Here is a 14,804-nt window from a genome sequence, read left to right as displayed (position 1 = left end):
AAACGAATGGAATAGTTTTAGTGATTATTTAATTATATTGGGTGCCGACTTCGACCCACCGGCCCGCTCGGTTCTGCCGATGGCCAGTCTGCCCCTGTTTCCAGATGAGGAAACTGTTGCAAAATATAGAACATGTTGTCATAGTAACATTCATTCTATGAGACTTGTTTGATTTTAAACTAGATTCTTATTTTGAACATCTTGGATATCCCTGTTTGTCCATGTACTGACCACCCTAATGCATTGATATTGTATCAACATTAAATATATATAAACGTTATTCAGATGTATTTATTTACTTTGCAATGGCACAATACAGTTTATCAACCCATTATTTGTCAGATAGTTTAAATCCTTTTTAAATCACCTTATGGAATGGAAAAGTGACCCTGTTAACACACACACATTTGTTCTTTTCTGTGGTGTTGCATTTGCTCCGTGCGGAGTGCCGTTGGATGATGAGGATGATGTTTAAGGATGAGCAGCTAGCTGGCGCTTCAGGCACTGTGGGGTGTGCCCGTTTTTGCCAATGCTTCGCAATTCTGCTGAGGTGTGCAGCTAGCTCCGCCCTCATTCAGAGACGCCTCAGAGCACACACACACACACACACACACACACACACACACACACACACACACACACACACACACACACACACACACACAATTACACTCTCACACACACACAATTACACTCTTTCTCTCTCTCTCACACACACACACACACACACACACACACACACACACACACACACACACACACACACACACACATCAGCTCAGCTGATAGAAGTATGTTGTTATTGCTCTGTGAATCACACACAGGGAATCCACTCGTCACCGTGTGTTATGACAGACAATCATATCTCAAGGTGGAGCACCGGTTCAGTGGTGACAAGCCGAACCTTCAAGAAGGACATCAAAGTGCTTTATAGTTTAAACTTTTATAGTAGATGCTTTCATTGCACTCGTTTCTATTTTGGGAGCATCCAGCATCATTTTCCCACAGTGGTGAAGCTGATTTATTTGCGATGATCAAACACTGAATTCTGCAGCATTTGTTTGTTTGTTTGTTTATATTGTCTTTAAGCAGCACCATTCAAATTAAATAGCCTCTCCATGTAGAATAAATCATCTTTTATAAGATTACGGCTATGACTGAGGAAATAAATGACTGAGTGCTCCTGTAAGGGGCGTTCAACAGAGTTTGAGAGCATCTGCATTATAATAGTGACGCTACTAACTTGACACATTTTTCAGCAGTGTGACAGTGTGACAGTGTGACAGATACTCGTAAACAGCTTTTCCAGCAGATACAATGAATGAATAAATGATTCTGAATGTAAAGTGGTTTTGTTCTGTTGGCTGTATATATCAGAAGGTTTAGTTCTCCTATCAGAAGAGGATGTAGACAGGAAGCTGAAATAACCTGTTAAGGACATGTCCAATATTTCACCCTAAAGTTCAAAAATGAAGAAGAATAAACCGCACACATGTGAAAGATTATCAGACAGTTTTTAGGAAGTAAATAAAGATTTTCCTGCACACTGCTGCTGCGTGCAACTAATATGCAATTAATTCGAAATGTGTCATTATTATTTTTATTATAGATTCAGTTCAATTCAGTACAACAAATACTATCATGAAGTATTCTGAAAAACGTACTTTACAAATGGACAATTTACATATTTTTCCCGCATTATCGTGAATAAGAATGACAGACAACAAAATAAAATGTCATATTTGTTCTTTTTAATTTGGGTTGAAATAATGAGCTGTGCATTTATTTACATTATTCAATTCACAAAGGAGTCAAACGTTTACATCTGGCAGATGATTTGATCTATTTATTGTCCATTCACAGTAAACGTTTGTTTTACCATGTTTTTGTTTTGTTTTGTTTTTTTTCTGGAAAATGTCAAATCCGGTTGCTGTTAAACCACAATTGTCAACACGGCGTTTAGTGCTCCATATGTTTGATTCATTCCTCACAATTTAAAAATTCAAATTTAGTATTTTTTTTTCCTCCCAATTGGCCGTCAAACCACGTACCTTATCACTCGTTAAGCACGTTGCCATGGTGACGTAGCACGTGTGGAGGCTTCTTCACGCTAATTGTCGCAGCATCCACGCACAACTCACCACACGCCCCACCAAGAGCGAGAACCACATTATAGCGACCACGAGGAGGTTACCCCATGTGACTCTACCCTCAATAGCAACCGGGCCAATCTGGTTACCCCATGTGACTCTACCCTCCCTAGCAACCGGGCCAATCTGGTTACCCCATGTGACTCTACCCTCCCTAGCAACTGGGCCAATCTGGTTACCCCATGTGACTCTACCCTCCCTAGCAACCGGGCCAATCTGGTTACCCCATGTGACTCTACCCTCCCTAGCAACCGGGCCAATTTGGTTACCCCATGTGACTCTACCCTCCCTAGCAACCGGGCCAATTTGGTTACCCCATGTGACTCTACCCTCCCTAGCAACCGGGCCAATTTGGTTACCCCATGTGACTCTACCCTCCCTAGCAACCGGGCCAATTTGGTTACCCCATGCGACTCTACCCTCCCTAGCAACTGGGCCAATATGGTTACCCTATGTGACTCTACCCTCCCTAGCAACCGGGCCAATTTGGTTGCTAAGGAGACCTGACTGGAGTCACTCACCACAGGCCCCACTGAGAGCGAGAACCACATTATAGCGACCACGAGGAGGTTACCTCATGTGACTCTACCCTCAATAGCAACCGGGCCAATCTGGTTGCTTAGGAGACCTGACTGGAGTCACTCAGCACACCCTGGATTCAAACTCATGACTCCAGGTGTGATAGTCAGCGTCTATCCTCATGATTATGTATAGTTTGTATAGATGTTTTGTTTCCTCAACCTGCCCAGAACAGCAGATAAAAATGAGCCATCTTGGCTAAATCGGGCACCTTTACATTAATGAATGTGTATTGTCCCTGATACAATACATAAATACAAATGTATCAGTATGTGTTCTGGGAATTGTACCGGTGGCCCGGACTCTTACTCCAGATCTACAATGGCAAGAAGTCCCCAGAGAATATGAATAAATTGTCAGTTGTGGTTTTGCATTGCAAGAATGAAGCCAGAGTTCTTTGTTCTCTTTGTTTTTGATCATGAACGGATAATCAATTCACAGCGTTTGGAGATAAACTGGGGTTTTATTATTTGTTTTTCTCTTTGATTGAAGCAGCGTTCGCTGTGTCATTTGAAAGAGTCGCTGTATTTTGCCTCAACGGTCCCAGCGGTGGAGGAAGCAGAGAGAAGATTAAATGATCTTCTGTGAAGGTGTTTCTGTGTCTGCTCTGAACTGAGGCTCGTATTAATATGCAGCGACACTTGCACACGGCTTAAATGATCCGGGATGTCACGTCATGGATCGTAGAATTCCTCAATGTGCCTTTTGCTTGTCTGATATTGAGAGCAACAGCATTTCTATTTTCAACAAAAAATGTTGTTATTACATCGCTGAAGACAGATCTGTGTTGATATCAATAGAGCCCGACCGATGTGGGATTTTTAAGACCGATACCGATTTTGACCTTTTCTATGTGGATAGTTCACAGATTTTGCACTCCTATATGACTATGCAAAAGTACTCAGAAGGCTGCTTTCTTAAACAAATATTGGTAAATGGTCTGCACTTATATAGCACCTTTTTAACCTTAACAGTATTCAAAGCGCTTTACACTGTGACTCATTCACACATTCATACAGCAATGGCGGCAGAGCTGCATGTAAGGTGCTAGTCTGCCATTGGGAGCAACTTGGGGTTCAGTGTCTTACCTAAGGACACTTCGGCATGTGGAGTCATGTGCGCCAACCCTGCGATTAGTGGCCGACCCGCTCTACCACCTGAACCACAGCTGCCCTAATATTTAACATTATTATTATACAATCCTCACCACTTAACACCACGCCGCTTAACACCGCACTGCTCAACACCTCACCGCTTAACACTGCACCGCTCAACACCTCACCGCTTAACACCGCTTAACACCGCACCACTTAACACGACGCCGCTTAACACCTCAGTGCTTAACATTGCACCGCTTAACACCATTCCGCTTAACACCTCAGCGCTTAACACTGCACCACTTAACACCGCACCGCTTAACGCCGCACCGCTTAACGCCTCACCGCTTAACACCTCACCGCTTAACACCGCACCGCTTAACGCCTCACCGCTTAACACCTCATCACTTAACACTGAGCCACATAACACCGCACCGCTTAACACCACACCGCTTAACGCCTCACCGCTTAACACCGAGCCGCTTAACACCGCACCGCTTAACACCTCATCGCTTAACACCACACCACTTAACACCTCAGCGCTTAAAACCTCAGCGCTTAACACCACACCACTTAACACCTCAGCACTTAACACTGCACCACTTAACACCTCGGCGCTTAACACCTCAGCTCTTAACATTGCGTTGCTTAACACCTTGCCGCTTAACACCTCACCACTTAACACCTCAGCACTTAACACCTCACCGCTTAACACCTCGGCGCTTAACACCTCAGCGCTTAACACCACACCGCTTAACACCTCGGCGCTTAACACCTCACCACTTAACACCTCAGCGCTTAACACCACACCGCTTAACACCTCGGCGCTTAACACCTCACCACTTAACACCTCAGCGCTTAACACCACACCGCTTAACACCTCAGCGCTTAAAACCTCAGCGCTTAACACCGCACCACTTAACACCTCAGCGCTTAACACTGCACCGCTTAACACCTCAGCGCTTAACACCACACCGCTTAACACCTCGGCGCTTAACACCACACCACTTAACACCTCAGCGCTTAACACTGCACCACTTAACACCTCGGCGCTTAACACCTCAGCTCTTAACATTGCGTTGCTTAACACCTTGCCGCTTAACACCTCACCACTTAACACCTCAGCGCTTAACACCACACCGCTTAACACCTCGGCGCTTAACACCTCAGCACTTAACATTGCGCAGCTTAACACCTTGCTGCTTAACACCTCACCACTTAACACCTCAGCGCTTAACACCACACCGCTTAACACCTCGGCGCTTAACACCTCAGCGCTTAACATTGCGCTGCTTAACACCTTGCTGCTTAACACCTCACCACTTAACACCTCAGCGCTTAACACCACACCGCTTAACACCTCGGCGCTTAACACCTCAGCGCTTAACATTGCGCTGCTTAACACCTTGCTGCTTAACACCTCAGCACTTAACACCTCAGCACTTAACATTGCGCTGCTTAACACCTTGCCGCTTAACACCTTGCCGCTTAACACCGCACCGCTTAACACCTCACCGCTTAACACCGAGCCACTTAACACCGCACCGCTTAACACTACACCGCTTAACGCCTCACCGCTTAACACCACACCACTTAACGCCTCACCGCTTAACGCCTCACCACTTAACACCTCACCGCTTAACACCGAGCCGCTTAACACCGCACCGCTTAACACCAGACCACTTAACACCTCAGCGCTTAAAACCTCAGCGCTTAACACCACACCACTTAACACCTCAGCGCTTAACACTGCACCACTTAACACCTCGGCGCTTAACACCTCAGCTCTTAACATTACGTTGCTTAACACCTTGCCGCTTAACACCTCACCACTTAACACCTCAGCACTTAACACCACACTGCTTAACACCTCGGCGCTTAACACCTCGGCGCTTAACACCTCAGCTCTTAACATTGCGTTGCTTAACACCTTGCCGCTTAACACCTCACCACTTAACACCTCACCACTTAACACCTCAGTGCTTAACACCACACCGCTTAACACCTCGGCGCTTAACACCTCAGCGCTTAACATTGCGCTGCTTAACACCTTGCTGCTTAACACCTCACCACTTAACACCTCAGTGCTTAACACCACACCGCTTAACACCTCGGCGCTTAACACCTCAGCGCTTAACATTGCGCTGCTTAACACCTTGCTGCTTAACACCTTGCTGCTTAACACGTCACCACTTAACACCTCAGCACTTAACATTGCGCTGCTTAACACCTTGCCGCTTAACACCTTGCCGCTTAACACCGCACCGCTTAACACCTCACCGCTTAACACCGAGCTACTTAACACCTCACCGCTTAACACCGAGCCACTTAACACCGCACCGCTTAACACTACACCGCTTAACGCCTCACCGCTTAACACCACACCGCTTAACGCCTCACCACTTAACACCTCACCGCTTAACACCGAGCCACTTAACACCTCACCGCTTAACACCGAGCCACTTAACACCGCACCGCTTAACACTACACCGCTTAACGCCTCACCGCTTAACGCCTCACCACTTAACGCCTCACCACTTAACACCTCACCGCTTAACACCGAGCCACTCAAAACCTCGCTGCTTAACACCGCACCGATTAACACCATTCCGCTTGACACCGCACTGCTTAACACCTCGGCGCTTAACACCTCAGCGCTTAATATTGCGCCGCTTAACACCTCGGCGCTTAACACCTTTGCGCTTAACATTGCGCGCTTAACACCTTGCAGCTTAACACCATTCGCTTAAAACCTCAGCACTTAACACCACACCGCTTAACACCTCAGCGCTTAACACCATTCCGCTTAACACCACACCGCTTAACACCACACCGCTTAACACCTCACCGCTTAACACCTCAGCGCTTAACACCTCAGCGCTTAACACCTCACCGCTTAACACCTCAGCGCTTAACACCACACCGCTTAACACCACACCGCTTAACACCCCAGCGCTTAACACCATTCCGCTTAACACCACACCGCTTAACACCTCACCGCTTAACACCTCACCACTTAACACCTCTGCGCTTAACACCTCAGCGCTTAACATTGTGTCGCTTAAAACCTTGCTGCTTAACACCTCACCACTTAGCACCGCAACGCTTAACACCGAGCCACTTAACACCATTCCGCTTAACACCTCAGCGCTTAACATTGCGCCGCTTAACACCTTGCTGCTTAACACCATTCCGCTTAACACCATTCTGCTTAACACCTCAGCGCTTAACATTGTGCCGCTTAACACCTTGCTGCTTAACACCTCACCACTTAACACCGCACAGCTTAACACCGCACCGCTTAACACCGCACCGCTTAACACCTCACCGCTTATGTGGTCAAAGGTGTCCGTGTAATGCACGTTACTGTATATGCACAAAAAGCTTCAAAATAGTCCATATGGGTCCCCTTTGGTGTTCAGAAATATTTGTTCACACTAGGCCTGTCTTTCTCCCTCTCTGTTCACGATACAAACTGAACGCCAGTGGGCGGGGCCAGGGGTGTGATGACACATGTACTTGGGTGTGTAAATACAAGTGAGCTTGTGACATCACAAACACACAGTTTACAAAACAAGACGTTTCAAAAAGATGGGAACTGCAAATGCTCATTTTAAACTTTGCCGTTCGACTTGTTTTTTTTTTGACTGACCAGTTGAGAATCATTGTTTTAAAGTTTATTGGAAAGAAGAATTAATGTAAGTGCTTTTATAAAATTATAAGCATCGCATTTCTGCCTTTAAACCATTCAAAAATTGCCCCCATTGACTTCCATTGTAAGCATCTCAGTGCAACCTTGATTTTTGCTTTTGCTTTTTAAAGAAAAGGAGGGACGAGTCCTCGTTTACAAGCCACTGCCGCTCTGTTGTCACAGAAAAAAGAAACCTGTGCTTCAAGCAAGTCTGGTTTAGCCGGGATATAAATCCCTAATCTCGGTGATGGAGTGATGTATATTAGACCACTGCTCATAAAATCCCAAACGTAGATTAATTTTAGATTTCTAGCGTACCAAGACGAGGTAACCTTAACAGTGAAGCCCCTTGTGATGTCATTAGGCTGTTTTCCTGCGGCCATTTGCGAGCAAGTTAATTTCTCTATGGGTCGATGGGTTTATATGATTAAATTATAGCTGTCATGTCTGATGTGGGATCGCCAAAGCTGTTTTGAAGGTTAGCGGGCTAGCACGGAACTCCGCCCAGCGTCCTTGTGCAAAGAGATCTCATTGAAAAACATGCCAATGCGCGGGTGGCATCTGCAAACAAAAGCCCCTCAGAGGCCTCTTCATCTTCACGCCTTGTGCTGCTCTTTGCTTGCTAAGTGCCACGCGGAGATGCTGATGATGAATCCGTTTGTGCTCAAATGTTGTTGCCCATTTTTTGCCATTTTAAAGGAGAGTTCGCTTGTTTCAACACCGAAGTGTGCTCTTATGTTCATCTCAGGCACGCTTATGTTGTTCAGAATCGATGAGATCTTTGATGGACCGCTCTGATGTTGGTTTTGGAGTATTTGGAGTTGGCGAGTGATATTATATAAGTATGCCAACGTACACTACCAGTCAAACGTTTGGACACAATGACTGAATTTAAGTTTCTTGCAATACTGTGTAAAAAACTTCAGCTGATTTATTTATTTATTTTTCATATAAGTTAATTCAAATGAATGATAAGTCGCACAATATATATTGAGTCAAACCAGAGCCAAAAACAAAATACTTGGTAACACTTTACGATAAAGTTGTTTTCGTTGACATGAACTAACAATAAACAATCATTTTACAGCAGTCATACATTTTAGTGTCAACAACATACTGTACTGTCACCGCTGGAGTCTTGAGTTCGAATCCAGGGCGTGCTGAGTGACTCCAGTCAGGTCACCATAGCAACCAAATTGGCCCGGTTGCTAGGGAGGGTAGAGTCACATGGGGTAACCTCCTCGTGGTCGCTATAATGTGGTTCTCGCTCTCGGTGGGGCGTGTGGCGAGTTGTGCGTGGATGCCGCGGAGAATAGCGTGAAGCCTCCACATGCGCTACGTCTCCATGGTAACACGCTCAACAAGTCACGTGATAAGATGCGTGGATTGACGGTCTCAGACGCGGAGGAAACTGAGATTCACTACACCACCACGAGGACTTGGAGCACATTGGGAATTGGGTGCTCCAGATTGGGGAGAAAATCAATAATAATAATATTTTCAATATACTGTATAACATACGTTGTATATGCTAACATTAGTTAATGCATTATGAGCTAACAATTGTATTTTTATAAATAAACATTAACAAAGATTAATAAATGCTATAAAAAATATAGTTCATTATTAGTTCGTGATACTAGAACAAACACAATCTTATCATAATGTTACCAACAATTTTAGGCTGTGTAATATTAATGTTGATAATATAAAAGTTATAAATATGTCTATACATTTTGATCAGATGAGCAACGTCTGTAGTTGTTATAAAAGAAACACACACAAACACACACACACACACACACACACTCTCACACTCACACACGCACTCTCACACATGCGCACACACACACACACACACACACACACACACACACTCTCACACACACACACACACACAAACACACACTCTCACACACACACACGCACTCTCACACATGCGCACACACACACTCACACACACACTCACTCTCACATACACACACACACGCACTCTCACACATGCGCACACACACACACACACTCACACACAAACTCACACCCACTCGCACACACACACACACACACACACACACACACACACACACACACACACACACACACACTCTCTCATACACACACACACACGCGCACACACTCACTCACTCACACACACACACACACACACACACTCACACACATGTTGACATTGTAAGAGATAACATGTACCCGGAATATGGTAAATGGTTTGCACTTATATAGCATTTTTTTAACCTTAGCGGTTTTCAAAGCGCTTTACACTGTGACTCTTTAACATTCACACACCAATGATGGCAGAGCTGCATGTAAGGTGCTAGTCTGCCATTGGGAGCAACTTGGGGTTCAGTGTCTTACCCAAGGACACTTCGACATGTGGAGTCATGTGGGACGGGAATCAAACCACCAATGTTCCCGGTGGGCCGATGCACTTTTGGGCAGATCGGGAGAACCGGTGGATCGGCCGTGAAACGTGCTGGATTGGCCGCGATAAGCAACAATTAGCCGCTGCGTTATGTAGAATGGACCACAAAACGGCACCGCGATAAGCAGAAAAGGACAGGAACACGTCAACAACCCCCCCACACACACATGGCTAGTTGCCATGTAAAGTCCAGCCCTGGTTAGGACGCTGTGTTAGCTATCAGGTAGTGTTAGCCTAAACGTTTTTTTCCCGGCACATCTCATTGATATTCACTCGAGCATCATAATCACACACTAAATACCTACATTTCTTTTTCTACAATATCTGATTGTCCCCCGTCTCAAATTAGCACACTAGCGCTCATCTCTGCATGTGATTTGAGCAGTGGATGTTAAACATTGCGACTGAAGTCAAGTGCTAGCTCTTGAGATGCATGTGGCAATTTACCATCCTCTCACATCCGTGTCCGGCATTTTTAAAACCCCTCACAGGAAGCATGAAAAGAGCTCTAATCAGAGTGTCCGTGAAGTGTTTGGCTCGTCTTTAACCTTCATTCCGTACACAATATTTCCTGGGTCCCACGTTGCAAAGTGTTACGTTAATTCCCGGCGTGCATGGATAATGGTTGCCGAACACCCAAATGATCGTCCATGTCAAGACTATAGACTCTTGAGCCTGCAGTCCACATCCACATAATTAATCATGCCGAGGAACGCGCTGGGAATTGTTAGCAGCCGTTTCGCTTGTGTCAGCGCTGATTAAACGCAATTAAAGCCTCTATTAAGAAGGTGGGAGTATCCTAAAGCTACAGCGATTTGTTTGTCTTTTCCCCCCCAGTTATAATATATAAAGTCATCCTTAAAACAAGAAGAAAGGTTTGAGAAGCAGAGTGACTCGTTTAGTCTTGTGTTCATATTTTGTGGATGCTTTTTTATGGTTATGCTTAAAGAAAAACAGGATGTCTAGAATGACAGGAGATGTGTCTATATAAAGATTAAGACTCCGAGCAAGAGGGGAATGACGTGTGAATCCATACCCCTTCTGTCATCCTGGACGGGATGAAAAGGCTTTTGAAAGATTACTAGGCAAATGTTCTTGTGCTTTTATCTGTGTGCTGTTGTGGAAGTATTTCAGGGTCACATTCGCCACAGTATGAACACATTAGCGGTTCTTTCACGCTGACAGGTGCCTATAGATGCCGTTGACTTTCATTTAAAGCGGGATGGATTGTAATCAATCATCCGCGTGTAGGCCGGACCGGAGCAGGAGGTTTGATACAATGACCCACACCTCGCCAACGCAGCGCTAGCAAAGTTAAATTAGCCTCATGATCCGTCTCTCAACAGTTTTCTCTGGAATTGCATCATTTGTCTGTAACCAGATACCTAGATATGGCCTAATAAAAGGATTTGCGGAAAATCGTGTCGGCATTCCGAGTGAGTTTGATTCATATATGGATATTATGTTCGTCTTGTTTAGTGATATGATGCATCAGCACTGCTGCAGGTTATATAAAACACTCTCCCATGCAGAATGTGCATATTTAGAGGCTTGTCAAATTAGTATGATGTCTTAGTTTGATCGGCAGTATCATCTGTAACAGCATTTCAAACACTGCTATGGCCAGTTGTGCTGTCCACCAGGAACGCCCACCAGCGACACAGATCGCTTAGTGTAGCGGCATGCCATCTGCGGTGTGAATGGGGCTATAGCGTCTTAAACTTAAGGGACTTGTCTCCCTCAAAGTATATTGTGGTTCCGACCCTGTTTCAAAGCAAGACTGTCTCCCATTCACCCAATCACATTCACACTCACACTCATACACCAATGGTGGCAGAGCTGCAATGCTAGGTGCTAGCCTGCCATTGGGAGCAACTTGGGGTTCAGTGTCTTGCCCAAGGACACTACGGCATGTGAAGTCGTGTGGGCCAGGAATCGAATCACCAACCCTGCAATTGGCAGGTTGATCTGGCTGGATTCTAGGCATTTCTGACTTGTTGCTAGGGTATTTTGGCTTGTTGCTAGGATGTTCTGGCTGGTTTCTATGCTTTTTTGGCTTGTTGTTAGGGTGTTCTATCTTGTTGCTAGGTTGTTCTGGCTAGTTTCTAGGCATTGCTCAGAGTGTTATTGCTGGTTGCTATGCTTTTCTGGCTTGTTGCTAGGGTATTTTGGCCTGTCGCTAGGATGTTCTGGCTGGTTGCTAGGATTTTCTGTTTTGTTGCTAGGGTGTTCTGTCTTGTTGCTAGGTTATTCTGGCTGGTTTTTAGGGATTGTTATAGTGTTTTTGCTGGTTGCTAGGCTTTTCTGGCATGTTGCAAGGGTATTTTGGCCTGTTACTAGGTTGTTGTTGCTGGTTGCTAAGATTTTCTGGCTTGTTGCTAGGGTATTTTGGCCTGTTACTAGGTTGTTGTTGCTGGTTGCTATGCTTTTCTGGCTTGTTGCTAGGGTATTTTGGCCTGTTGCTAGGATGTTCTGGCTGGTTTCTAGGCTTTTCTGGCTTGTTGCTAGGGTATTTTGGCCTGTTGCTAGGATGTTCTGGCTGGTTTCTAGGCTTTTCTGGCTTGTTGCTAGGGTATTTTGGGCTGTTGCTAGGATGTTCTGGCTGGTTTCTAGGCTTTTCTGGCATGTTGTTAGGGTGCTCTATCTGGTTGCTAGGTTGATCTGGCTGGTTTCTAGTTATTGTAAGAGTGTTCTGGCTGGATGCTAGGCTTTTCTGGCTTGTTGCTGGGGTGTTCTATCTTATTGCTAGGTGGTTCTGTCTAGTTTCTATGCATTGTTTAGCATGTTCTTGCTGGTTGTTAGGCTTTTCTGGCTTTTTACTAGGGTATTTTGGCCTGTTGCTAGGATTTCATGGCTTGTTCCTTGAGTGTTCTATCTTGTTGCTAGGTTGTTTTGTCTGGTTTCTAGGCATTGTAAGAGTGTTCTGGCTTGTTGTTAGGGTGTTCTGTTTTGTTGCTAGGTTGTTCTGGCTGGTTCTAGGCATTGTAAGAGTGTTCTGGCTGGTTGCTATGCTTTCCTGTCATGATGCTAGGGTATTTTGGCTTGTTGTTAGATTGTTCTAGCTGGTTTCTAGGTATGTTAAGAGTGCTCTGGCTGGTTACTAGGCTTTTATGGCTTGATGCTAGGGTATTTTGCATTGTTGTTAGGTTGTAATGGCTGGTGGTTGTTACTGAGCCATCAGATAGTTAGATAGACATACAGTGCTTCACCAATGGGATGTTTAGGTCGTCTGAGTGGTTGCTAGGGTGTCCTGGGTGATTGTTAGGTGTTGATAGGGCCTTCTGGCTGGTGATTAGGTATTGCTAAGGTGTTCATTCTGGTTTCTTTGCTGTTCTAGCATGTTGCTAGGCATTGCTAGGAGTTTTGGCTGGTTTGCTGGGCTTTTTTGGCTTGTTGCTAGGCTATTTTGGCTTGTTGCTAATCTATTTTGGCTTGTTGCTGTTGTGGATGATTTCTAGGTATAGTTAGAGTATTATTTCTTGCTTGTTGCTAGGTTATTTAGGCTTTTTTTCTAGTGTTAGGAATAGGGTGGTTGTTAGGGTGTCCTGGGGGAAAGTGTTGATAGGGTCTTCTGGCTGGTTATTCTGTCCGGCTTCTAGGCTGTTCTAGCTCATTGCTAGGCATTGCTAGGGTGTTTTGGCTGGTTTGCTGGGCTTTTCTGGCTTGTTGCTAGGGCATTTTGGCTTGTTGCTAAGCTGTTCTGGCTGGTTTCTAGGCATTTAGGCTTGTTTCTAGGGTTAGGGTTGGTTGCTAGGGTGTCCTGGGTGATTGTTAATTGATATGTTCTTCTGGCTGATCACTAGGTATTGCTATTGCTGGTTCTGTCTGGTTTGTAGGGTGTTTTGGCTGGTTGCAAAGTGTTTCTAGGTTGTTATAGCTTGCTACTAGGCATTTTAGGGTATTCTGGCAGCTTGCTAGGAGTTGCTAAGGTGTTGTGGCTGGTTACTGAGCCATTGGTAGACAGGTTGAAAACTGTTCAGTCAGGTCAGTTCGAAAAATGTACAGATATGTCGGAACAGTTTGAAGGACTATGCCAAGGACTTTACCAAGTTTGATGGACGTGGCTTGAAAGCTCTAGACAATATTACACTCAGAAAGGTGTTGTGGGTCCTTGCCAAGGCATTTCTGGTTGGTTTCTAGGGTGTTGTGGGTCCTTGCCAAGGCATTTCTGGTTGGTTTCTAGGGTGTTGTGGGTCCTTGCCAAGGCATTTCTGGTTGGTTTCTAGGGTGTTGTGGGTCCTTGCCAAGGCATTTCTGGTTGGTTTCTAGGGTGTTGTGGGTCCTTGCCAAGGCATTTCTGGTTGGTTTCTAGGGTGTTGTGGGTCCTTGCCAAGGCATTTCTGGTTGGTTTCTAGGGTGTTGTGGGTCCTTGCCAAGGCATTTCTTGTTGGTTTCTCGGGTGTTGTGGGTCCTTGCCAGACATTTCTGGTTGGTTTCTAGGGTGTTGTGGGTCCTTGCCAGACATTTCTGGTTGGTTTCTAGGGTGTTGTGGGTCCTTGCCAAGGCATTTCTTGTTGGTTTCTAGGGTGTTGTGGGTCCTTGCCAGACATTTCTGGTTGGTTTCTAGGGTGTTGTGGGTCCTTGCCAAGGCATTTCTTGTTGGTTTCTAGGGTGTTGTGGGTCCTTGCCAAGGCATTTCTGGTTGGTTTCTAGGGTGTTGTGGGTCCTTGCCAAGGCATTTCTGGTTGGTTTCTAGGGTGTTGTGGGTCCTTGCCAAGGCATTTCTGGTTGGTTTCTAGGGTGTTGTGGGTCCTTGCCAAGGCATTTCTGGTTGGTTTCTAGGGTGTTGTGGGTCCTTGCCAAGGCATTTCTGGTTGGTTTCTAGGGTGTTATGGGTCCTTGCCAAG

The sequence above is a fragment of the Xyrauchen texanus genome, chromosome 30 (genome assembly GCF_025860055.1).
Source record: "Xyrauchen texanus isolate HMW12.3.18 chromosome 30, RBS_HiC_50CHRs, whole genome shotgun sequence".
Classification (NCBI taxonomy): Eukaryota; Metazoa; Chordata; class Actinopteri; order Cypriniformes; family Catostomidae; genus Xyrauchen; species Xyrauchen texanus.
This window is presented reverse-complemented; position numbering follows the sequence as displayed.